We start from the raw sequence: 26,010 nt of genomic DNA, 5'->3' as shown, positions 1-26,010 counted from the left end.
AAATGCTTGTTGGCTTGTTGACTAAATGAAGTTTAGAGAGGTTAAGGGACTTGCTAAGGGTCATACAACTAGAGAATGTCTGAGGGTAGAATCTTCTGCACTCCACGTCCTTCCTTCTATCAACAAAGTCATAATGTTCCTGTCTCTATGTACTCCTAATGGGGAAATGATTCTGGCCATAGCTTTGGAATGTATCACATCATTCTCTACCTTCTCTCCTGTTTGCTTTCAACCACTCCTCATATGGCATGATCTATAGCAATGGTGTCAATTTCAAATAGAAATTGTTGACGTAGAAAATCACAAATTAGCATTGTCTATATTGTATTGTATTTTTATTTAGTTCTGTTAAACTGTTGTCAATTACATTTTCATCTGGGGGCCACACTTAATAGTTTTGCCAGTGCTGGGACCTCATGTCTGATACCTCTGAATGGGGTGTTTCACCATCTTGGGTGTCCTTCTTTGGACACCAGATAGGCTTTTAAATATGTGCACCAAAATTGAACGCAGTATTTCAGAAGAGGTCTGACTGGTAAAGTATAATGGGATCCTCTGTAGATACAATGCTTCTTTAGTTGAAGCTGAAGAAAATCTTTTTTGACTGCCTGTCTTTTCTTCCTTCTTTTTCTTTTCCCTTCTCCCTTTTTGAACATCTTTATGTACTTATTTTAAATTTGTTTAGCTTCTGGGATAAGCCAGAATAGAATGTTGTCTGGGATTGAAAACATGGCATTCCACCTTTTAAGATAATTTCAAGTCAATTCTACAAGAATTTATTGACAATCCACCATGTATAATATAATGCTGATGATAATAATGTGAAGATAGCATAATGGTGATAATAATGTAATGCTTCATGGCTTTCCAAGGGTTTGGCCTATGGCTATTTTTTATAATAAATCCACAAATACTTATTGACTGATTTATTGACCATTCATTAATATTGAATTATTATACAACAATGTAATAATTCCTTGATTACACTTGAGGAAACTGAGGCAAAGAGAAGTTCACTGATTTTGCAAGAGTTCCTAGCAAGTGTGTCTTAGAGCCATGAACTGAATCTAGGTATTCCAGGCTTAGTCTACCATGCCATACTGCTCAATATGGTCCTATGGATACTAAAGAAGACGACTTATAAAATCTTTGATCCCAAGATGCTTATAATTGCCTCAATTAGTCATGTATTCATTATGCAACCAGTTACATCTTGGGCAGGGATTCTTGACCTTGTTTTTGTGTCATGGCAATCTAATGCAGCCTATTAGAAGACCCCCTCTGGGAATATTTTTTTTTGTTGTTTTTTAATTCACAATTGAAGGAAATGGTAATTTACAGTAAGAGGTTAGTGAAAATAAGAATATAATTTTTTTCCCATCCAAGTTCACAGAACTCCTGAAATCTATCCAATGGATTCCAGGATACAATCTTATTTTTTAGGATAATTCCAAATAAAGCTGCTTTCCCATAAGAGTTTCTGCAGTCAGTTCTTAAGAAGAATCAATGGTGGATCATGGGTAGTGGCTGATTGAATGAACTTGGCAAGGAGTCAGGATTAGAAAATGGACTGCAGAGGAAACATAGCTTTGGGGGGCCTGATGGAGTGAGGGGGGTGGTGTCACACAGCAGATGAGCAGGCAGAAAACAGGCACAATTACCAGAAGGCAGAAGAAAAGAGAAGATCCAAAATCCTTGCAAACTGGCAACCAATAGGGCATCTGAGAGAAACTGAGGAAGCAAGGGGAAAGGAAGACCAGACACTGGATAAACAGTGTCAGCTGCAGGAGAGAGATCCTAAAATACTAATCGTGATATCCTAACCTTAGTAGCATTTATCTATCTGCCTTTTATGTTGGTGGGAACCAAGCTTGAGTGATTCTCACCGGCTAGTTTGCAGTTAGCTGAGAGAAAATGATTTGAAGGTCAGAGAAAATAAATGGTTTTGTGGGAGAGAGATCTTCTTGACAATTTTATATTAATTTGTCAAACTAGGCTCTTTCAGGTTTTTCTTAATTTCCCCTTCTAGATTCTGGTTCCTCAACTCACCAATCAGGACGCTCAACTCAGAAAAGCTGAGTCCACCACTTGACCTCAGGTTGAAACTGTTCTCATAACTATAAAGACCCATTCATTGGGTGTCTTCTGGAATTTGTCAGTTTCTCTGAGATGAGGCTTCCATTTCTAGGCAGCTAGGTGGCCTAGTCTAGGAGTCTAGATTCCTAGACTTGGAGTGAGGATTGACTTGAGTTCAAACCCTTCTTCACATTTAACTTGCTGTTGGACCTTGAGTAAATTATTTAGCTTCTCACAGACTCAGTTTCCTCATTTGTAAAATGGGCATAAGGATAGTAGCTACTTCAACACGTTTGTTCTGAGTATCAAGTAAAGTGTTTTACAAATCTCTCAGAAAACCACATTTTAAATTAAATGTATCTCTCTGCTTCTTATTCTTTCCTTTCCTAATCTTAATTTTAATGCCTTAATTTTTGTTGTTAGTCATTTTCAATCCTATTGGACTCTTAGTGATCTCATTTTGGAGTTTTCTTGGCAAAGACACTGGAATGGTTTGCCATTTCCTTCTTAGTTTATTTTACAATGAGGAAATGGAGGTAAACAGGGTACCCAGGCATATAGCTTGTAAGTGTCTGAGGATGGACTTGAACTCAGGAAGATCAGTCTTCCTGGGTCCAGGCCTGGCACTCTATCCACTGTACCACCTAGCTTCCCCCTTGCCTTAATGGTTTAATAATTCCAATCTCTCTAGTCTCCATCAACTCATTCAGGAGTTCAACCTTTCTTTTTCAGCCCCTCAGTTTCCCTAAAACCACAAAATCTTTTACAACTATACTCTAATTTTCATCACTAGTGTAGTTGGACAGGCTGGAGCTCTTTAGTCTCCACTGGGTCACCCTTTCCCCCCTCCTCCCCGCCATGGAGGGCACATTTCCAGACGCTCAGCTCCCAGTTATTGTTTCTTCTTTGAGAACATTAGTGTACAACAATAGCACATCTGTACTTAATTACAGTTCAATTCCTCTAGCTACAGTCAGGCTAAATAGACCCCCAAATCATCAGTGATTTGGGGGGGGATTTTTGTTATAATGTGAAATATTTGAATTATTACAGATCCAGTATATGACTAAGCACCAAACTGGTACAAGTAATAAGTACTGTGGAAGTCAAAAGGAGGGAAGAGATCCATGAATTGGAATGATCACGGAAAACTTCATGGAGAGGGTGGAATTTAATAAGACCTTGAAGGATGAGAAGGACTTAGCTGAAGAAAACGAGGTTGAGTACTGGGGTCTGGGCGACCACTAGCACAATCACAGTAACTTGCACAAACCAGGCACTTTGTATGTTTGTTGAGTTCACCAATGTGATATTAGGCTAAAAGATAGGAGTATGTACAAGCCTGTTAAACCTTTGACTGTATAGATCACAACCAACTGTGGCAAGTCCTCAGAGAGATGGAAGTACCTGATCCTCTTACTTTTCTCTTGAAGAATCTTTAGTGGGCCAAGAAACAACAGTTAGAACTGAAAATGGAACAACTGATTAATTCAAGACTGGGAAAGAAGTACAACAAGGCTGTATACTGTCACCTTATTTATTTAATGTATTTATTTGTATGTAGAGTGCATTGTGCAAAATGCCAGGCTGGATGAATCAAAACCTGGAATTAGGGTTTCCAGGAGAAATATCAACAATCTCAGATATGCAGGCAACATCACTCTTGACTGAAGAAAGAATTAAGAAGCCTCTTTATGAAGGTGTAAAGAGGAGAATATAAAAGCTGGCTGGAACCTTAATACTAAAACAAAACAAAGCTAAGATCAGTCATCTGGCCCCTTAACTTCCTGGCAAATATATGGAGAAGAAATGGAAGCAGTGTCAGATTTTATATTCTTGGGTAACTCACTGCAGACAGTGACTGCAGCCATGAAATTAAAAGATGCTCGCTCTTTGGAAGGAAAGCTATGGCAAATCTCAACCACATACTAAAAAGGAGAGATATCACCTTCCTGACAAAGGTCCATATACTCAGAGCTATGGTTTTTCAGTAGCAATGTATGACTGTGAGACTTGGAGTGTAAGGAAAGCTGGGTGTTGTACAATCGATGCTTTCAAATTGTGGTGCTGGAGAAGATTTTTGAGAGCCCCTTGGATAGCAAGGAAATCAAATCAGCCAATACTTAAAGAAATTAATTCAAGATATTCACTGGAAGGACAAATGCTAAAGCTGAAGCTTAAATACTTTGGCTATATGATAAGACAGAATTCATTGGATGAGACTGATGCTGGGGAAGATTATAGGCAACAGGAGAAGGGCATGGCAGAGGATGAGATGGATATATAGTATCATGGGAGCAACAAGCATGAACTTGGACAGACTTTGGGAGATAGTGGAGGACCAAAAGACTTGACATGTTATGGTTCATGGAATCATGAAGAGTCACCCACAATTGAACAACTGGAGAACAACCGCAAGGCTAGGCCATAGGTGGTGATGCTCACTGAAAGATGAATGACCAAGATCACAAACCATGATACCATAGATTTAGAGCTAAAAGGACATTAGAAGCCAACTGCTACAACCTATTCATTTCACAGATGGAGAAACTGATGCTCAAATACTTGCCCATAATCACATAGCTAGTAGGGATCAGAATTAAGACTTGAACCCAGATTTTTCTGATTTCAGGTCCATCGCTCCCAAATACCACCCTTTCTCATTGAACTTGAAGAGCTGGAAAAAGGTATTCTGGGGCATGTGGCTTTTGAAGGTGAGTCCGAGAATCAGCAACAGACCAATAAGTTAAAAGTGGGGTTTTTACAAGAAGTCACATGTTAGAACTGGGTAGACAGACTAGAAACAGTAAGCCACTATCTTCAAGACCCAACAGAAAGCCTAGTGGAAAGAATCAGAAACTAGGAATTCTTCAAGGAGGAAGAGATTAATAAATATGGAAGCAAACTGAGTAACAGGCATCAGGAATGCAGAAAAGGGTATAGGAAAACAGGGTTCATATTTCAACAATTAGTCTGGGAGGCAGGTAATGAAAAAAAGAAGCAATCAACATCTTGAGTAGAGTCAGCTCTTTGTATCTTCCTTGGAACCTTCCTTGGAGTTAGGAACCAATTTTTAATCTTGTGTGATTTATGGCTTGCTGGTGGATCATAGAATTTTAACTCTTGAAAGGACCACAGAGATAATTGAGTTAAGTCCTTCCAATGTCCTTTCCTCTGAATTAATGTTGGGAAAATTGGTGTCTAGAAAGATTTAGCGACTTTTCCAAGGTCATACAGGAAGTTGGTAGTAATAGTAAGAACATCCATTTGGATTTGAGAGAAAGGAGAAGGAGTAGCTGATAGAGAAGAAAATAGCCCAGCAGGAGAAGAATCAGGCTGTAGTATCAGATAAAGCTGAAGAATTAGATTGACTCTATGCTGTTGAGGGCCTTGAATGTTAGTTTGAGTTTAGACTTTATACTATAGATAATGGCGAGTAATAAAAGGAACTTATTTAAATAATTCAGATCTATGATTTCATTTTTTGAGTACTATATCCATTGATGTATATTGCACCTCTGTAGTTTAGTAGTTTTTAGTCATGGGTTGCTTTTGACCAAAATAATTCCTTATCACCTGATGGACAACTTTTAGGCTCTTCAAACTTAGCTAGGCTGGATCTTACATAATAGACGTAGCTCGGTACCAGTCCTATACTCAAAATCTGGAATGTTTGCTTGTAGGCACCTAAATGTTCATGAAGAAACTTGAGTCAACTAAATGTCAGAAAGGTAATAGAGGAAGACTTTAGTGAAGGAATAGAAGGTAAAAACAATCAATTAATGCATATTTACTGAATTCTTGGCCATGATATGTTGTCTCGTACGTACTGTGGATCACACAAAGCAGCCTTTAAGGAATCTATCCATATAATTGAAGAAATCAGACATGTATTTTCAGATAACTAAAACATGATAAGAACTAAAATAACACAACACTCCATTGCCATGTTCAGGACCATGAAACATGTATGGGCCTGTTGTCTACTCAAAATCCTGCTAATAAATACCATTTCTTCTTAACCATAGTCATAATTCAATATATGATGTCATAATAAAGTGAAGGATATTTAGCAGAAGAAGGAGATAGTCAACAAGCACTTTTTAGCCCATAGTATGTGCCAGGCACTGTGCTAAACCCTGGGAATACAGATGCAAGCTGAAGTAAGTATAGTCCCTTCCCTCAAGGAGCCTACATTTTAATGGGGAAAGAAAACACATAAAAAGAAACTGGAAAGTAGGGGTTTGGGGATAAAGTGAGGGAGAAACCCATGAAGGCATCAGAGGGCAATTGTAGAGAGCCTGGGGTGAAGTCTGGGGAGGAATGAAGACATGAAGGTTTTTGAAGAAATGGAGTTTCTAGGAGGACCCAGTCGATCATAGAAAGGGGGCACAGGAGTGGAGTATGCTTCCAGGGTGAGAAGTCCAAGAAAGGAATAAAATTCCAGGTTAAGAAGACTTCTGTGGCCTTGTAGAGAAAGTTTGGAGAGTCAGGAGTAGAGCCTGAAGAGGAATAAAGATAATATACTATATGTATGCATGTGTGTATATATAGAGATATATATGTATGTATACACACGTATATGCACACTTACATACACATATATCTATATAGGTATACATATAGACATATAAATGACATATGAGGTAGAACTGAAACTATGATTTCATTGTATAGAGAACTCTCAGATGAGGAAACTGTTTTTATCAATTGAGATTAGCTGTAACTCAGCTTTAGAGAGCTGACCAGAGCACCGAAGGTTAAATGACCTGTCCTGGATAACAGAGTATGTGTCTGTGGTAGGAGAGATATCCTAACTCATCACTCTATGCAAATTGAGCTAATTTTTCCTTTAACTTTATTGTGATATTCCTGAAGCCTTATTGGCTAAGCCTAAAGGTTCACACTGTTAATGTTACTTCTTCATAGTCTGAGGAGAAAGTAGCCAGAGGGAATTTCGGGGCTCTTTGAGGCTTGACTGGTGGATCATGATGGACAATTCAGACAAAAAGCTTGACCCAGCTGAATCAGTTTCAGGTATCCTTGAATATGCTTAACCCCTTATTGACTTTCTTCCTGCTATGAGCATCTAGATGGCATGCTAGATAGAGCACTAGGCCTCAAGTCAGGAAAATTCATTTTCCAGAGTTCAAATCTTGCTCCAGACACTCTAGCTGTGTGACTCTGGGCAAGTCACTTAACCCTGTTTATCTCAGTTTTCTTATCTGTAAAATAAGCTGGAGAAGAACATGGCAAACCACTCCAGTATCTTTGTTAGGAAATCCCCAAGTGGGTTCATGAAGAGTTGGACACAACTGAACAAAGCAAAAAAGACCGATATACCAAATGTGGTACCTTATGCTATGTATCAAATGTGGTAGTTACTGTCATTGATGAAATTAGATGACTATAAAAATACTGATTAATGGGTTTCATTCTTTTGTCTATTTTGATGCCAGTTTCAAATATGAGTGTTTTTGAGATGACGCTGCTTTGTTGAGTCTCATATATCACAGCCTATCTTTGGAATAATTGTTGAATGACTTATAAGTGTCATTTTGTTCCAAGAAAGAACCTGAGCTACTGAACTGGCCTCAGTCAGGCTCAGCCCAGAATGCTGTTAGAGAGAGACGACTTCAGGTCCTCTTGCCTTGTAGCCTATCCACTACTCCATGATGCCTCATTTAAGATGGAAGTTGAGATAAATGAATGAAATCCGGCAGAATGCTTCTCGACATTTCTTTCTCTGTACTCTTACCTCCTGTACCTCTCATCACAGGACATTGTGAGGTTTTTTTCTCTCTACTCTCTGTTCACTCTACAGGATAGAGGAAAAGTGAAAGGAAGGAAATACATATTTTATTATGTGTCTACTTTGTGCCAGGCACTGTGCTAAAGAATTTTACAAACATTATCTCATTTGACAATGCAGTGAGGTAGATTGAGATGTGTATGGAGGAATAACACTTCTGGTGTGACAGCTCGCTGAGCCCTTGTGCCCATTCACTTTTGGTGTTTACCTGTCATTCACCTGTAGGCCCAAGAAGCTGTAGCATGCACAGGGGCCACTTTGTAAACTGGCTAGGCAAATGGGCTAAATCAGGTTGAGGGTAACTGACAGGCCTTACACCAGGTGGTAAGCTTGTCTATTCCAAGTATGTGAAGACTTCCTCCTTTGAAATGTACAGATGACAACAATTTGTTCCAGTGACCATGAAGGCAACCAAAGCAGGTGATGTGGAGCACTTAGATCTTGGACAGGCATAGAAGAGGCCAAGGTCATCTGCTCCATCCTAGGCCATTTCCATAACTCTGAAAAAAAGAGGGAGCCTGGATGACTTTGTGTAACTCTGCCTCACTTAAATCCAATTCACTCAAGATTCAAGACATCATCCCTTGATATCATTAGTCCTCTTTGAAATGAAGGACAAATAATATGAGGTAGGTGCTATTATTGTCCTCATTTTGCAGTTAAGGAAACCGGGGTAGACTGAGCTGAGGTGAGATGACTTGACTTACTCAGGGTCAGAGACCTAGTAAGTTTCTGAGACCGGATTTGAATTCAGGGTCTTCCTGATTCCCAGCTCAGAGCCCTGTAGAATGAGGACAGAAATGGTATAAATGATCTAGGCAGCAGACAAGTGCTGAAGTTCCTTTGCATGATTTCACAGTGTCTCTTGGCATAAATGCAAGTAAGCCTCAGGATTCTGTATCCATTCCTTCCAATTTAGAAGTGGTGAGCCTCAAATTCCAAAAAGCAATGAAACTTCAATATCTGAAAGTGTTAGCACCACTGTGAGTGAAGGGAACCTTCTTGCTAGCTTAGGCAGGAGACCTAGCTTCAAATTCATGCTATGTCACTTAGCCCTATCACCTTGAACAAGTCTTTTCATCTTCAAAATGAGTTGCAGAGATTCATAGACCTAGTAGAGCTTGAAGGGATTTCAGAGGCCTAGTCCGACTCCTTCATTTTACAGATGGGGAAACTGAGGCCAAGAGGTTAAACATCTTGTTTAAGATCCCATCAGAAGTTGAATCAGGTTCTCTGAACCCCCAAGCCAGGGTCATTGTGCCACATGATCTCTAAGGTCTCTTCCAGGTCCAAATGCTGCTTTAAAACTTGCTACTTCATCTCTCTCATGAGACCTTTGTCCAGACCCTTACCTTGAATTCTTCAAACATCTCCAATAAAATTATATGATGCATGGTTGACTCAGTCCCTAATAAGGTGCCAGGGTATTCCAGATATGAAAAAAAATTCATATTTAAAATATGGATTTTTCTATCAAGGAGCAGGACAAAATTATTAAACTGTGCAATTTTACAAATACAATCCAGCCTATTGGGCTTGGTTGTGACACATTGTCCATATGCAATGTCTGTCCCAGATACTCACTCTTATATACTAAGACAGTAGACTAGTCTTCCAAGTGAGCATCATAGTCTAAGTGGCAGAAAATTTTGATCCGATTTCATTTTTTTTCTGTATGAATTGTAAGATCTATGTTCTTGGAGTAATTATGAATTTCATTGATAAGACTTTGTAAGGTATTGAGCAATCAACAATTTCATCCACATATAGCAGCATCTGGAGGTAAAGAGGAAAATATGCTACCTCTGGAGTCAGAGGAGTTGGGTGGAAATCTTACTTCTCATAGTTACTACCCGTGTGACTTTGGTAAGATATAGTAAATTTCATTCATGCAGGGTGTGTCTGTGTGTCTGTGTGCATGTGCACATGCTCCTATGTATGTGTGATGGTGTTCAGTGTCCACTATGTCCTAAATTGTCCAAGTCTATCCAACTCTGTTTTAGAGAAAAAGTATTCATTAAGGACTGATTGTGCTAGGCATTTGCACTAAGCTTTTGGCCTCTTTGAGTTCTTAAATATGAACCAATATTCTAATACACTTTTTTGTTCTTCTCCCTTGTGACCACTTTTTGGCCATGAAATTGTCACTTAACTTCCATGACCTTTAATTTACCAATTTGCAAAATGAGAGAAATGACCTTTGAAATATCTGGCTCAGGATCTACGATCCTATGAAATCTATGGGGAGTGAGTCACTTTTCTCTTTAGATTTTTTAGAGGAGGCTAGGTAGCACATAAGATAGGGTGATAAACTTTGACTTAGGAAGATACAAGTTTAAATCCAACCCCAGACAATAGCCATGTGACTCTGGGCAAGTCACTTAATCTATCTCAGCTTCAGGTCTCTCAAGCATAAAATCTGAATAATAGAACCTAACTCACAGGGTTGTTGTAAGAATCACAAAAGGTAATATATGCAAAGTGTTTTATTAATGTTTAAAGGGCTATACAAATGTTTGATTTAACTATAATATACTGAGGACTGAAGTCATGAGGACCAAACATGGTAGCTGCTTTTTAACTGGAGATAAAATAGACCCCTACAATAAAGCTGATCAGCTGGTTCCATTACTTTTGCTTGCTGGCACACATGCTCCTGTGTATGTGTGATGTGGTGTTTGGTGTCCCCCATGTCCTAATTGTCCAATTATATCCAACTCTTTTCTAGAGAGATGAAGTGTTCGTAAAGGATTGACCGTGCCAGGCATTGCACTAACCTTTGTGCCTCTTTCAGTTCTTAAATATGAACCAATATTCCAATCTACTTTTTGCTATCCTCCCTTGTGACCACCTCTTGACCTTAAAGTTGTCAAGTACTTTTACTCATGATAGCAATCCACAATTACTCCTAGGAGGGATTTTTTTTTTTTTTTGGTGACAAAGATTAGTTTCTTTACTTGGTTACACTGCAGTAAAAAGTAGTAACTTCACATAGATGTCTTATAACCTTTAATTGATGGTAAGCTCCTTGAGCGAAAGGCTTACAGTTTATTTTTCTTGGTTTTCCGTACAACCCTTTACAAAAGTGCTGGATGCATAGTAGGCACTTGATATATAGTTGCTAAGAAACTGAAGGAATGCAATTAAAACAAGAGCTCTTCTTTTCAGGGCCCTTGAGATTTCTCTCTTCCATGTCCTTCATTTGACTAAACCTTTCTCTCTCTCTCTCTCTCTCCCCCCCCTTCCTCTGTCCCTCTGTCCCTCTCTCTCTTCTCTCTCTGTCTCCTCTCTCTCTCTCTCCTTCGCTTCCTCTCTTTCTCTCTGTCTCTCTCTGTCCCTCTGTCTCTTTCCCTTTCCTTCTCTCACTCTTTCCCTTTCTCTCTGTCTTCTCTCTGTCCCTCTTAGCTGAGCACAGTCTTTAAGCACCCAGGAACTGATTCTCTTTGCTTTTTTCCTTTCTAAGTGCTGCTGAAAGTAGATAGAGGAGTAAGGTATTGAACATATACCTTCCTTCTTGAGTCTCAGCATAAATAGCTCCACTGAAGTTCACCCTGATTTACCTCCTTTCATCAAGCTCACGCACTGACATTTCAAAGGAGAAACAGAATTCTTTCTCAGGGTGTTGATATTCAGTGCCATAGTGGCCCTTGCTTCAACCTAGCTTCCAGCCTCCCTTTCCTCTCCTCCACTCCAAATTATACATCATATTTTTTTCCTCTCATTTTGAAGGGCCAAAAGTGGTTTCACACCAGCTGACAGTAGTAGTAATTAATGTGAAGGGTCCCTTGGGGCTTTAATATCCTTTTGTAGCCTTTGATGGCTTAGAAAGTCATAGCTTGTGTTTCCTTGAACTATCTATAAAATTGAAGGGGAAAATGCATTTCAAGTAAGCATCAGGTTTTCTTTAAACTCTCTAATGAGCTCGAGATAAAATAGAAAAGCTTTTACTGGGGATATTAAGGAGCATTTTCCCCATTTTCTCCTGAGGGGAGAGTATTTTTGTCTTTTCATAGGTAGTTGAGTCTTAAGAAGAGATTTAACAAAGCCCAAGGGTGTCATTTAAGTCAGAATGGGATCAAATGACAGGGGAGGGTTGTATCACTGCTTTAATAAGTTTTGTGATGTTTTCTGTCACTTTATAAATTTAGGTTTACAGATTCAACCTTCATCTATTCAAAGGAACTAAAGCTGCAGCTTAGGGTCCTTCTACATTAAATCTTTGTAGTTGCTTTGATACATGTTGTCTCACCTACGAGGAGTATTTTTGATTAGGACATGGCTCATGGACATGGACTTTCCACCAATTCTTGTTTTTAAAAATAAAAATAAATAAAAAACTGAAAAAAAGCCAAATATAAACATGAACCAAAACTCTCTTTAAATATGATGCATGAATAGATGGCAAAATTTCAAGATATACACATCTAGGGAAGTTTCAGTATCTTTCTTACTCATCTGTAACGGTTACAGATTAATATCTAATCTAATCTTAATTTTATTTCCAGACATTTACGAGTGTAGTTTTCTAAGTGATCTAGAATCCCAATTTGGAATCACATCTCTTACGGCTAGCACAAGAGCCCAGAACTTAACTGGGCACCTAAATCCTTTGAGGCTTCTCACAACTGTGATCACTTGGGTTTAAGTAATCTTTCCTGTGATTACTTCCTTCACCGTGTACTGCTGAAGTCATTCCTAGATGGATTTCATTACAATTTCTCCCCACCTCCCACCTCATTCTGTGTGGCAAAGAAAGAGATAAAGAACGCTATGGTGTTGTGTTTTTTTTCAACTAGGATCTAACTACAGCTTATTCCTAAGAAACACAGAACTGATATTTCCATATTAGCTATTACTTGTTGGAAGCTATGTGCCAGTGTAATTTGGGTATTTATGTAGTGGTGTGCTGGTAAATATTTAACAACCAGGTCTTTGAGAAGGGGAAAATGCATTCAAGACACACTTTTAAGTTTAATCTGCATTAATATTTTCTTTATCATTTTCTTAAGTGTAGACAGTCAACGAAACAAGAAATCAAGCTCTTATTTGTTGGCCAGTTTTTGAGGTATTAAAGCTCACACTGAAAATTTAACATTTGGCTCTTAAGAACTAGTTCAAGCTGGTTTCAATACAACCCTACATTTTTATGAACCAATTAGTAATTTCCCATAACCTTTCCAAATAGATTCTGATACAAATACTTATTTTTTCTTTGTCAAATAATATTTTATGTCCCCCCAATTACATATAAAAACAATTTTTTTTAACATTTTTTAAAGTTAAACACATTTTTCAAAATGAAATTTTGGAACAGCCTCCAGAAAGAACATTTTAAAATAAGACTTAAATGAGGTTTTTGAACACAGATAAATGATTGCAACGCACCTTTTTTACATCTCATTATTTTCGTTACTTTATTAATTTAGTTTAATATCTACCCTTAGGTTATATTAACTTGTTCCCATAACCATATTCATAATTCCCTTCTCATCCCATGTTAACTCACTATGGTTGTTTTTAATATTCATTAAAGACCCGATTTTTCTCCTACCGACCACCAAGCAGATTGGAAAATAAACAAATTGGAAAAATAAAATGAAATGGTGCAGAATGACCTATTCTAAGTTGTGTCAGAAGAGAAGGTTTAGAGAATTTGGATATCAGGCTTCTATTTGTTGTTTGTGACCCAGAGGGACATTGTCAATATTGCTATTAAGAACATAGAAGCAGCACAAAATGGTCCAGACAGTATGACTGTTAGACACCTAGGAGTCCCCAAAACCCTTTTAGGGACTGTGGGAGATCAAAACTATTTTCACGATGATGTCGTTCAGTTGTTTCAGTCCTGTTTAGACTGAAAAGCAACAACAACGTTTGACAGAGGGGTTTTCCTTTCCTGGGAATTCCTCATAACAATGATATAATAGGTCTATTTCCTATCATTCTTCAAAACACATTTATTTTTATTGTTACTGTTTAGCCTCAATACCTCTTTTGTCTCGGCTGAATGCTTCCTGATCTGATGAGCTCTGAACACATCGACTAAATCCAAATGGGAAGTCATAATCTAGGTTAAAACGTCAGACTCTCGTTGCCTGTTTTCATGATAACTTTTACTGCTGCTACAAGACCTTAGGTGGTTAACATGGAAGTGACAGGGAAAATACACACACAGAACCTAATATGGGAAAATGTGGCTTAACAGAAATTTATGTAGAAAAGGGTTAGTGGCTTTGGATGCAACCTACAAGCAATGGCTTCCAAGAAAGCTAATTTAGTATCAAACTGAATAAATGTCACTATGGTTTCCAGGATAAAGGAGGTAGTGACCCTTGGGCACTCTGCATTAGCCAGATGACATTTGGAATATTTCTTTAACTTGAGGCTTTGCATTTCAGGAGGGTTATCAGAAAATTGAAATTATTTTTGAACAATGTCTCCTCCCCCAATTCTACATAAAAATAATTTTTCATATTTTTTTTTTTTAAGTTTTGAGTTCCAAATTCTGTTCCTCTCTCCCTTTTGCTCTTCCCTCCCTGCTTCCTGAGAGGGTAAGCAATCTGATATAGGTTATACATATGCAATTGTGTAAAACATCTTTCCATAGTAGTCATCTTGTGAAATAAAACTTGAATTAAGAAAAAAATAAGAAAGTGAAAAATAGAATACTTCAGTCTGTATTCAGGTGACATCAGTTCTTTCTTTGCAGGCAAACAAAAGTTTTTTTTTTTTTTTCCACGAATCCTTTGGGATTGCTCCAGATTATTGTATTGACAAGAATGGCTAAGTGATTCACAGTTGTTCAGTGTACAATATTGCTGTTACTATGTATAATGTTGTACTGGTTCTGCTCACTTCACTCTGCATCAGTTCATGTAAATTCTTTCCAGCTCTTGTTTTTTAAATCATCGTGCTCGTCGTTTCTTCTATCATAATATACACTTTTAATAGAAGATAATTGTACTCTTCCTATATTACTGTTCAGCTATGTCTGACTTTTTATGACCCCATAAGTGAGTCTGTTCATGGAGTTTACTTGGCAAAGAAACTGGAGTGATTTGCCATTTCCTTCTCTAATGGATTACAGCAAACAAGAGGTTAAGTGATTTGCCTAGGATCACACAGCTAGTAAGTCTCTGGGGCTGGATTTGAACTCAGATCTTCCTGACTCCAGAATACTGCTCTATCCAGTGAGCCACTTAGTTGCCTACTCTTCATACAGAAGCATAAAAAAAGGAGGGTTGACATCCACTTATATTATGGTGGAGTGAGAAGAAAGTCCTCATCTAGGAAGCCAAGATCCATATCTACTAGTTTTTCATAACACTCTTAAGAAATGTTAGGGCCCATGTTTCTAGTAAGGTGAAATTTTTCTTTGTAATTCTCAGTGCTGTAGACACAATGGACATTGAGCAGCTAGGAGGTACAGTGCATAGAATGCCAGGCCCGGAGTTAGGAAGACTCATCTTCATGAGTTCAAATCTGACCTTAGATACCTTCTTAGCTATGTGACCCTGGACAGGTCATTTAACCCTTTTTGCCTCCATTTCCTAATCTGTAAAATGAGCTGGAGAAGAAAATGGCAAACCACTGTAGGGTCTTTGCAAAGGAAACATCTAATGGGGTCACAAAAAGTCAGACATGACTAAAAAACAACTGTACAACTGCTAATGGATAAGGTGCTGGGCTTGAAGTCAGGAAGACGCAAGCTCAAATTCAACCTTAAAAACCAATAAGTGATTTTCCAAGGTCATTATTTTTTAGTTACAATAGCTGTATTCCCTTTTCCCTCCTTCCCCCTAGTAAATTGGCATTTTGTGTTTATCTTAGTGTTCTGGACCATTATTTAGGTGTCCTACTTACTAGATAGAGTGCCAGGCTTGAAGTCAACAAAACTGGATTTGAATAACTTATACTTATGAGTTGTGTGACCCTGGGGAAGTTACTTGACTTCTGTCATCCTCAGTTTGCTCATTGTTAAATGGAGTAATAATGATACCTACCTCTAAGGATTATTGTGAAGATCAACTGGAAAAACATAGCAAACACTTTGCAGACCTTTCTAGGCCTGTTTCTACATCTGTCAAGTGAAAGGATGGGGCTTTCTTAGCTCTAACAGACTATTATTATATTACTGAAGGTCTCAATTTGGATGAACTCTCTAACAATGTATCTCTATGGCCCAGGGGAAAGAATCATAAGAAGAATTTCACTAGTTGCAAACTTGCTAATTTTTCTGTTTTAAGTTTCATTGGAATATTCTGAAAGGTAAACCAGCAAATTTCTATGTTTTTATATTTTCAAAGACAATTGTGGTTTAAGAGAGATTTTCACAATTGTCATTCCTAAGGTGTCATTGTTAAAATCTATTTCAGGTCTCCAAGTTAGTTACTGGAGAGCAGATGGGTAGGAAAGCCCTATTTACCAGCATTAGCATTTGTTTTATATCAACTGGAGTGTAGATAAGGGGAAACTTTTTTCTTTTTTCTAAAATAAGAGGGGAAATACATTTGGATTTGGGATTTGGGAAATGAGAGAAAGTAAAATCCAGGGACTAGAAGAAACAGAGACTCTGAGAATTTTGAAAAAAAGACAAGTGATATGGTGAGATCACTGGACTGGGAATAAAATGGCTTGGCCTCATGTCCTGAATCTTTCACTAATTAGCTTTATAACCTGAGGAAATGGTTTCATCTCTCACAAACTCAGTTTCCTTCATCTGCCAAATAGGAATAACAATGCTTTGCCTATCACAGATGAAGTGTGAAACTTAAATGACACATTTGATGTGATACAGCACTTTATAAATCATAAAGCTTTATACACATATAAGGAATTAAAGAGGCAGAAACAGAAAGACATATGGAATGAACAGATCACACCAGTCTACATAAGCAGAAAAGGTAGACAGCTTAGGTAGTAAAATCTGAAAAGTTCTAACTGTCAACTCAACTGTGTCTCCAAAATAAAATAAAATACTCAAAAATGTCATAGTACTTAAAATTGCACCTAGAGACATTAATTGCTTTGGGTTCAATAATTCCCTCTTCAGGTAGCTGGTTTTTGAAAATGTTGATAATTGCTTACCACTGTATTACTCAGAAGATGGTAAGCAGTTAGATGGGTAGCCCAACAAATTAGTACATCAGAACATATATTTCATATCAGTATAATTCAGTCTTGAATAGGAGAGAATCTCATTCAGTCTTGCATAGGAGTAGGAAAATGTTATGGATTGCCCTTTGGAAATGGGCAAGATTATTTTAAGCTTCTCTGTATTTCCAAAACGCATCCTTTCTTTTTTAATTTTTAAAAATGTAATAGTATTTTGTTTTTTCCAATTACATGTAAAGACAATTTTCAGCATTCATTTTTTGGAAATATTCTGAGTTCCAATTTTTTCTCCCTCCTTCCCTCCCTTTCTCTCTCCCTTCCTCCCTCCTTCCCTTCCTTCCTTCCTTCCTTCCTTCCTTCCTTCCTTCCTTCCTTCCTTCCTTCCTTCCTTCCTTCCTTCCTTCCTTCCTTCCTTCCTCTTTCCCCTCCCCAAGATGGCAAGCAATCTGATACATATGCAATCATGTAAAACATATTTCCACATTACTCATGTTGTGAAAGAAGAAACAAAAGGAAAAAAACCACCCCTCTCCCACAACTCCCCCCCCCCCCCAGTAAAAATATCATGCTTCAATCTGCATTAGTTCTTTCTCTGAATGTGGATAGCATTTTCCATCATGAGTCTTTTGGAATGGTCTTGAATCATTGTATTGCTGAGAAGAGTTAAGTCAATCATAGTTGATCGTCATACAATGTTACTGTGTACAATATTCTCCTGGTTCTGCTCACTTCACACAGTATCAGTTCATGTATGTTTTTCTAGGTTTTTCTGAAATTCTCCTTCTCATCATAATATTCATATACCACAACCTGTTAAGGCATTCCTCAATAGATCAGTATCTCCTCAATTTCCATTCTTTTGCTACCACAAAAAGAATTGCTATAAATATTTTTGTACATGTTGGTCCTTTTTCCTGTTTTATGATCTCTTTGGGATACAGACCTACTTGCTGGATCAAAGGGTATGCACATTTAGCATAGTTCCAAATTATTCTCCAGAATGGTCAGATCAGTTCACAACTCTACCAACAATGTACTGAAGTCCCAATTTTCTCACATTTTTTCCAACATTTATCATTTTTATTTTCTGTCACATTATCCCATGTGATAGGTGTGAGATGGTACCTCAGAGCAAAACACTTTTTCAACATCAGTGTTCTCACAGTGATACATGGTGGCAAATCATCTCAGAAGACTCAAAATGTCAAATGACTCAGAGGAAAATAGGAACATATATAATAGGTGTCAATGGACTGCAGCATATTACCAGTAATAACTTGCCTACTAAAAGTGACATGAAATCATTGAAGGAATGAATAGAAAAGAAGGTGGGTCAACCATGTAGCAAAAGTCAGGTTTTCTAAGTTATTCTTTTCTTCATAAGATATTAAAACACATAGAAAGACCCCTACAAAGTTGAATAGATTCCCTATGTAAAACTTAGAGAAATTTATAAAGTGGGAAAATCTTACTGTGTGCCAGGCACTGTGCTAAATATTGTAGATAGAAATTGAAAAGCAAGAAAGGCCCTGCTCCCAGGGAACTCACATTCTTATTGGGGGAAATGATATATGAAGAAAGATTCAGTTTCATGCAGATGGAAAGGGCACGTGGAATTCAGGGTTTGGACAACAAAGTAGTAGTTGGGCAGATGGTCACCAATAAGTGATTACTGGGTAGAAGTGATTATAGGCTAAGGGTCAGACTAGACTGAAAATGCTGAAGAAGTGGAGATGGGTATGTGTGTGTGTGTGTGTGTGTGTGTGGGGGTGGTGGTGGTGATGGAGGTGGGAGAATATCGTGTCAGCCTCTAACTGAGAATAGATATACAGTAAGTAAGTACCTTGTGGGAACTAGATAATGGGGGCTGAGTTAACCATGACCATGAATAAGAATCACACAGGATGAGAAGACATGCATAAGTTGTTCTGTGAATTTGTATATATCACTAAGATCATGGACCTACTGAAGTATCAAGGCAAGCATAATGGGCTTTATGATCACTAATTTCTAAATATATATGATCATATTGATCTTACAACAACTGAGTGAGGTACCTAGGTTATTATGACCTCCATTTGGTAGATAAGGAAACTGAGGTCCTAGGACGGATAATATACTAAATTGTAAACATCTAGGTCCATTGAAATGTTAACACAAGGAGGGGGTGTGGCAAGCATGGCACCACAATTTTATATGACTGTCTTGGACTAGAATCTTATATTCTCTGACCTCAGGCTGATTTCCCTGTCTTGTAAAAACTATTTATTTTATTCTGAACTTAAGAAATAAAACAAGCATTTCCATAACATTAGAGATAGATACCATCAGACACAAATATGTACATATATATAAAACCATCATCCCAATTAAATTATCAAAAAATTATTTTACCAAAGTAGAAAAAAGTAACAAAATTCATTTGGAAGAACAAAAAGTCGAGAATAGCAAAGGAACTGATGACAAAAAAAGTAAAGCAAGGAGTTTTAGCAGTACCAGATCTTAAACTATATTTTAAGGCTGTCATTATCAAGTCATAAACTGGGTATAGACCAATATCTTACACTATTTACTGGGGTAGCTAGGTGGTGCAGTGGATAGAGCGCCGATGCAGGAGTCAGGAGGACCTGAGTTCAAATCTCAGCTCAAACACTTGACACTCACTAGCTGTGTGACCTCGGGCAAGTCACTTAACCCCAATTGCCTCATCCTGGGTCATCTCCAGTCATACTCATGAATATCTGGTCACTAGAGTCAAATGGCTCTGGAGGAGAAGTGAGGCTGGTAACCTGCACAGCCCGACCTCACTCAAAACAAAGTCAAGTGCAAGTCACGTCATTATTTCTGTGATGACATGGCCTTCTTTGGCAAAGAAGGATGAACACACACACTATTTACCAAAATTTCCCTGCCTTTAGATTGCTTCTTCTGGTTCCATTCTGTCTTTCTCTTCTGTCCCTACCATTGGACTCACTATCTTTGATAAGGTGAACACTAACTTAATGTGAGGACCAAAATAAGATAAAAATATATAACCAAGGAACTTTAGAACTTCCAAGTCTTATGCAGATGTAAAGGAGTATGGAGTGAGAGAAGTGGGCAGCCATTGCTGCCCACTAAGTGACAACTAATGATGGATTGCTTTAGTGTAAAGAGTGATTTATTATCAATAGAAATCCCACGAATTTAGCTCAACTATACATAATATGAGCTCTGGGAATTTCTCTACTACACGGATACGTGATCTACATTCTAGGCACCCAGAGTATCCATCCACACTATTCTCCTTGCCCTTTTGAGTTTTGATTCAAGATTAGAATAGCTTTATTAGGGAGAAGGTGTTAGGTTGACTATAAATACAAAACTAATACCTGGCACTGACTTGCTATGTAGCCAAAGAAAAGTGACTCCTCCCCCAACCCCTATTCCTTATTTCAGGGCCTCATTTTCCTCTTCTGTAAAATAATCAACTAGATGATATTGAGGGTCTCTTCCAGCTTTACATTCCTGACTTATCAAGTCATTCTATCTCTATGAGCATCAGTTTCCCCAACTACAAAATGAGAGGTTGGAAATAGATCATTCTTAAAGCCCATTTTAGCTCTGAAGTCCCATTGTTCTAGTGAGGAGAGATATTTGTAATGGATACAGTTTGGCTACTTGAATTAGGATGATGGCTTCCTTTTGAGGAGTGTTCCTCTATAACCGGAGAGCAAATGTCATCCCTCTTCACTCAGCAACCTTCCCTAATTAGATCTTCTCTTGGTTAGAAGCCATAACTTTCACCAAACCAATTTCCAGTACTAGAAGTTACCCACCCCCACCTTCAGACAGTCAGGGGAGATAATTAATATTAATATTAATGACTAATTAATATTAGTGACTTCTCTTTGTGGATTGAGGTTTCAATTAAATATGTGTTGTTGGTGTTGTTATGTCTTGTTTGGCTTTTCATTATCCCATTGTTTTCTTGGCAAAGATACTGGAGGGGTTTGCCATTTCCTTCTTTAGCTCATTTTCTAGATGAGGAAACCGAGGCAAACAAGGCTGAGTGACTTTTCCAGAGTCACCCGGCTAGTAAGTGTCTGAGGTCGGATTTGAACTTAGGAAGATAAGTGTTTCTGAATTCAGGTCTGGCACTCTGTCTGGTTTGCCACCTAGTTGTTCCCATTTCCCCACCTAGCTGCCCTTATAAGTTTTTACTAACTGTGCATAAAAGCCTTGTTTAGATGATGGAACACTCTAATCTTCTATTTTGTTTGCTTCAGATTTATATGTTGGAATTTACATTACTAATAGAATCATAGAATGTTAGGTCTGGAAGGAGGACCTAAGAGATCATCTCAGAAAGTCCAAATTTAGCTCCTATTTGCTAAGTGCTAGGGATGCAAAGAAAGACAAAACAGTCCTTGTCCTTAAGGAGCTCACATTCTAAAGGGATCTCAATTCCAATCCTCCTCTCTCATCTAGTACTACCCACCTCTTCACTGTAAAAATGAGGAAGCTGAGGCCTGACATAATGAACCTTGCATTAAATTTATACTTATAGCCCCTAACATTCACTTTATTTAAATTTAGATCATTGTTCTTGTCCGTGGATATAATAATAGTTATTATTATAATTATAATAATTACAGTGCAATGATACCTATCATTTTTGTAAGGAGCTTTAAGGTCTGCAAAACACTTTGCATACATTAATTCATTTGATCCTCATAACAATCTTGGGAAGTAGGTACCATTATTCACCCCATTTCACAATGAGAAATTGAGGCACAGAGAGGTTAAATACTTGCCACTCTCACATCTGAGGCAGGATTTGAACTAAGATCTTCCTGTCTCCAAGTTCACTCTCCTCATTTTTTGTGATCCTGATTCTATCATCCAGTGTGTCAGCTATTCCCTCAAGCTTTATGTTTTCTGAAGATTTAATAAGCATGTCTTCTATGTCCTTATCTACAGCAGTGACAAATTTTACGTAGAAAAGGGCCAAGTGGAGAACACTGGATCACCCTACTGATGTATCCCAAGTTTCCATCAAACTATAAATAACTTTTTGTTATGACTGGCCATTCAGTTAGGACATATCTAGCTGTATATTTATCCACTCCAATATCTCTGTATCTATTCCAAGGGAATATTATAAGACATTTTATAAATGCTTTGCTAAAATCCAGGTTAACTACACTGACAATATTTCTCTAATCTATCAGTTTAGTAACTGATTAAAGAAGGAAATAAGATTAATTTGGCATGCCCTGTTATTCTTTTCCCCCCAAAATTTATCAATTTATTTGCTTTCAGTTTTAAACATTCACTTACATAAATTTTAAATTTTCTTCCCCTCCTTTCCTCCTCCCTCCCCAAGATGGTATGCAGTCTTATAAGGGCTCTACATATACATTCTTATTAAATACATTTTCACATTAGTCATGTTGCATAGAAGAATTTTAGCGAATGGGAGAAGCCATGAGAAAAACAAAACAAAACATAACAAAAGAGGAAATGTTCTGTTTCATTTTGCATTCCAACTCCATAGATTTTTCTCTGTATATGGGTGGCATTTTGCAACATGAGTCCTTTGGAAACATAATTGCTGAGAAGGGCTAAGTCTATCAAAATCATCCCTCCCACCCTGTGACTGTTACTATGTATAATGTTCTCCTGCTTCTGCTCCCTTCACTCAGCATCAGTTCATATAAGTCTTTCCAGGTTTTTCTGAAGTCTGCCTGTTTGTCATTTTTTATAGCACAATAGTATTCCATCACATTCATCTACCACAACTTGTTCAGCTATCCCCCGATTGATGGGCATCTTTTCAATTTCCAGTTTTTGGCCACCACAAAGAGAGCTGCTATAAATATTTTTGTGCATGTGGGACCTTTTCCCATTTTTATGATTTCTTTGAGATACAGCCCTAGAAGTGACATTGCTGGGTCAAAGGGTACGCACATTTTTATAACTCTTTGATGCCCTGATACTCTTGATGAATCTATTTGTTATTAATGCTTGAATGAAAAGTGAAAAATCAACCAATGTATTAGATGCCTATCATGTTCTAAGAATTGTGTAAGGTAGTGAGAGAACACAGATAAAAGTGAGAAAGTCTTTGCCCTCAAAGAACTTAAATTCATTTTAAAAAGTTTTAGTATTTTATTATTCTGAACTTGATAAACATGAAAGAGCACAAATATTTCTATTTATAGAGATCATTATATTTGAAATCATGAGTCTCATGATATGTGACTTTTTAAAAAAAAGTATTTCTCAAATAAGCGTGTTAGAAGTAAATGTCTCATCTGTCTATCTTATCCTCAATCTCCTGATCTTTTCTGTGTATTTTCCTTAAATGTTTTATTGATGGCATTTTCTTGCTTTCTTTTTTTAGACACTGTTGTCACTGTCTTCCTAGTATGCCCCAACTTCTCTTCCATCCTCCCCTCCAAATGGAGTCTCCCCCTTGTAATATATTAGTAGAGTTGACTATTTGCAAAGCAAATCCACATAATGGTCACATTGGAAAATGTGCCTCATTTTTTAAGAATTCATTTTATTTTTAATTTATGGAATAAAACAAGCATTTCCATAATATAGTATAATTTAAAAAGATGATTACAGATGAAACAGCAAATCTGTTATGTACAATTTGCTATTCCTTTTAAATAGATAATAGTTATTATGTAAATGTCTTTTTTTCTTTTTTAAAAAGTTCCCTGCCCCTCCCCGCCCTAGAGATGGCTATGGCTACCATTAGACACAAATAAGTATATTATGTATGTATGTACACACACACATACACACTATATATATATATATATATATATACTTATATATGTAAAATTATTCTATGTATACTTTTATTTATCAGTTCTTTCTCTGGATGCAGATAGTATCTTTCTTCATAATTTGGGTATTATCATTATATTATATACATTATATCATACATATATTACATATATATATTGGTTATTATTACTATTATAGTCAAAATGACTTATTCTCTCCAAGTCATTCTTAAAACAATTACTGTTATTGTATACAATGTTCCCTTGGTTCTGTCCTTTTCACTCTCCATTATTTTGTGCAATTCTTCTATGTTTTTCTAAGATCCTTGAGCTCATCATCTCTTATAGCACAGTAGTGTTCTATCACAATAATACACCACAACTTGTTCAGCCCTTCCCCAATTGATGGGCATCCCCAAAAAATCCAGTTCTTTGCCACCACAAAGAGAGCTGCTATAAACATTTTAGAACATGCAGGTTCTTTTCCTTTTTTCCTAATCATCTCTGGAAATAACCTACTAGTTGTAATGCTGGGTTAAAGGGTGTAGGCATTTTAATAACTCTTTGGGTATAATTCCAGATTGTGCTCCAAAATGGCTACCTCTTGGCCATCAGTTCTCTGTAAAGATGTGGGAAACATGTTTCAGTATTGGTCTCCTGGAGTGGGGGGTGTCATTGCGCTGATCAGAATTCTTAGCTTTATCAAAATTGATTTTCTTTATGTAGTGAGATTCTGGACTCACTTCAACTTACATTTTGTTGTAGCTTTTTTTTTTTTTTTTGCTAATACTTTATTTGATTTTTTTAAAAATTCAATGATATTCATTGGCAATATTAGTCTATGGTTTTTGTTCTTTGCTTTTCTCTACATGGTCCACATATTATCACTATATTTATATCATAAAAAGAATTTGTGGGATCTTCTCATTATTTTATTTTTTGCAAATAGTTTTTGTAATATTAGAATAAATTCTTTTAATTTTTGTTAAAATTTCCTTATAAATCAATTTGGTTCTGTTTTTTTCTTCCATAAGAAATCAGTTTTTGGTTTTTTCAATTAATTTTTCTGATATTGGGCTATTCGGATTTTCTATTCTTTGTTCTCTTAATCTGGATTTTAAAATATTTTGTAAATATTCATTCATTTCATGTAAGTTATCAACTTATTGGTATGTGATTGGACAAACATTTCCAACAATTTCCTTTATTTTCTCTTCATTTGTATTGTATTCTATCTCAGTTTTCACCTTGTTAATGTGGGTACTCCATTCAGTGGTACAGATCAGAACCTTTCCATGTCTATCTTTCTTCTTTGACAATGCCTTCTAACATTTATGTTTTCCTATAAATCTATTATGGGGTGGGAAGGAGAATGGAGGCTCTCAAATTTCTGGGGAGGGGAGATTCTTTGTCATTCCCCTGACATTGTGTAGATCCTAATGAATCATGCAGGGTGTTCATCAGATATCTCATTCTATTTTTTCTCCCATTCATCTATTTTTTTTTTCTAATGGAGCAGCTAGGTGGCACAGTTGATAGAGTGCTGGACCTGGATTCAGGAATATATGAATTCAAATTCAGCTTCAGACACTGACTAGCTGTGTGGCCCTGGGCAAATCACTTAACTCTGTTTGTCTCAGTTTCTTTATCTGTAAAATGAGCTGAAGAGGGAAATGGCAAACTACTCCAGTGTCTTTGCCAAGGAAATCCGAAATGGAGTCATGAAGAGTTGGACACAACTGAACCACAACACCATTTCATGCTGTCCTTTATGTAATTTATTTTGTATATTCTATGTTGTAATAGGTTGCAGTTTGCTTAAATTTATTTTTCCTCTTTTCATTGCCCTTTGGGTTAGACTCAGCTTCAAATTTTCCAAGTCTGTAGCATTCCATGACTTGAAACAATACAACCGCAATGAAAGAACACTGGTGTTGTTCTTATCATGCTTTGTATTTGTGTATTGTTTTACAAATTTGGAAGTACTTTGACTTACATTGGTTATTTCAAATGATTCTTCAGACCACCTTGTCAGGTCAGAAAGGCAGATTTTATTCTCTGTATAGACCTAGAGACCTTGAGGGGTTAAGGAATACTTTTCTCAAAGCCATATGGAATCATTGTTTGAGTTGGAAATGTAATTCTGATCTTTGAATTTCTGAAACACTGTGCTTTCCACACATTACACTATGTTATGTGTAAAAGGAAAGCAGTGAGGATTAG

Source organism: Notamacropus eugenii, chromosome 1 (assembly GCF_028372415.1).
Source record: "Notamacropus eugenii isolate mMacEug1 chromosome 1, mMacEug1.pri_v2, whole genome shotgun sequence".
In the NCBI taxonomy this organism is placed as follows: Eukaryota; Metazoa; Chordata; class Mammalia; order Diprotodontia; family Macropodidae; genus Notamacropus; species Notamacropus eugenii.
Note: the sequence above shows the minus strand (reverse complement) of the source record.